Source organism: Capsicum annuum, unplaced genomic scaffold, assembly GCF_002878395.1.
Source record: "Capsicum annuum cultivar UCD-10X-F1 unplaced genomic scaffold, UCD10Xv1.1 ctg21687, whole genome shotgun sequence".
In the NCBI taxonomy this organism is placed as follows: Eukaryota; Viridiplantae; Streptophyta; class Magnoliopsida; order Solanales; family Solanaceae; genus Capsicum; species Capsicum annuum.
In genome coordinates, this window is record NW_025827651.1 from 1 (window position 1) to 1,379 (window position 1,379).

A 1,379-nucleotide genomic window follows, 5' to 3' on the forward strand; every position below is an offset into this window, starting at 1 on the left:
ATAGGCGCCTCCTTTTAAGTCCTCATTAAGGGCATTTTTGTCCTTTGGCATGTAATAGTATAAATAGACCCTTTAGCTTGTATTTTCATTAGACTTTGATGAATTGAAATTGAGTATTACTCATAGTTTGTAGATCTAACCAATTATGCTCTATTTAACCAGCATATTAGTAGTTGCTTGAGAAGATGGTACTAATATTTTTTACATCAGTATTCGTACTGAATGCAATTGTAGCCGTTGGCTATAGCTTAAATTGGCATACATACATACTGTAAAAGAAGGGAAGGGACCCATTTAACGGCTTAAAATGTTTTGGATATCTTTAGAAAGTTAGGGTTTTCACTTGTCTTGGATGATTTGGCAAGAAAGGTGTGCTTGAGGAAGTGTGTTTCCTTTGGGTCACCTAAGAGGGAGGTTTAAACTCTTATATGTGAGGTGTGTTGAAGATTTTGAAACATCTTCTAGTGCTAATCATTGAATAGCAGTAAGGGTCTGTTTATCTATCCTTTAATTTCAAGCATTCTTCTTCTTTATCTCCATTCTATATGTTGTTTTCTCTTTATTTGGTTTCTGGAATTTACATCTTATAGCCAATTTCATGTTTTTGGTAGTCTTTAGGCTATCACGTCGGCCCAGTGCCGGAAGGTCAAGAAAGTTGGTGACCTGATGACAGGGGAGCCGGCGACCAAAGCCCTGGTGAACAGCAACCGTAACTATAACGGTCCTAAGGTAGCGAAATTCCTTGTCGGGTAAGTTCTAACCCACACGAAAGGCGTAACGATCTGGGCACTGTCTCGGTGAGAGGCTCGGTAAAATAGACATGTCTGTGAAGATAAGGACTACCTGCACCTGGAAAGAAAGACCCTGTGAAGCTTCACTGTTCCCTGGGATTGGCTTTGGGCCTTTCCTGCGCAGCTTAGGTGGAAGGCGAAGAAGGCCTTTTCCGCGGGGGACCCAAGCCATCAGTGAGATATTACTCTGGAAGGGATAGAATTCTAACCTTGTGTCAGGACCTATGGGCCAAGGGACAGTCTCAGGTAGACAGTTTCTATTAGGCGTAGGCCTCCCAAAAGGTAACGGAGGTGTGCAAAGGTTTCCTCGGGCCGGACGGAGATTAGCCCTCGAGTGCAAAGGCAGAAGGGAGCTTGACTGCAAGACCCACTCGTCGACCAGGGACAAAAGTCGGCCTTAGTAATCTGACGGTGCCGAGTGGAAGGGCCATCGCTCAATGGATAAAAGTTACTCTAGGGATAACAGGCTGATCTTCCCCAAGAGGTTACATCAACAAAAAGGTTTGGCACCTCGATGTCGGCTCTTCGCCACCTGGGGCCGTAGTATGTTCCAAGGGTTGGGCTGCTCTCCCATTAAAGCGGTACGTG

At 44.6% G+C, this 1,379-nt stretch overlaps 1 pseudogene; it reads right to left on the reverse strand.

Moving 5' to 3' along the window:
- Nucleotides 1–513: 513 nt before the first annotated feature.
- Nucleotides 514–1,374, reverse strand: LOC107853388 (annotated as a pseudogene).
- Nucleotides 1,375–1,379: the final 5 nt, after the last annotated feature.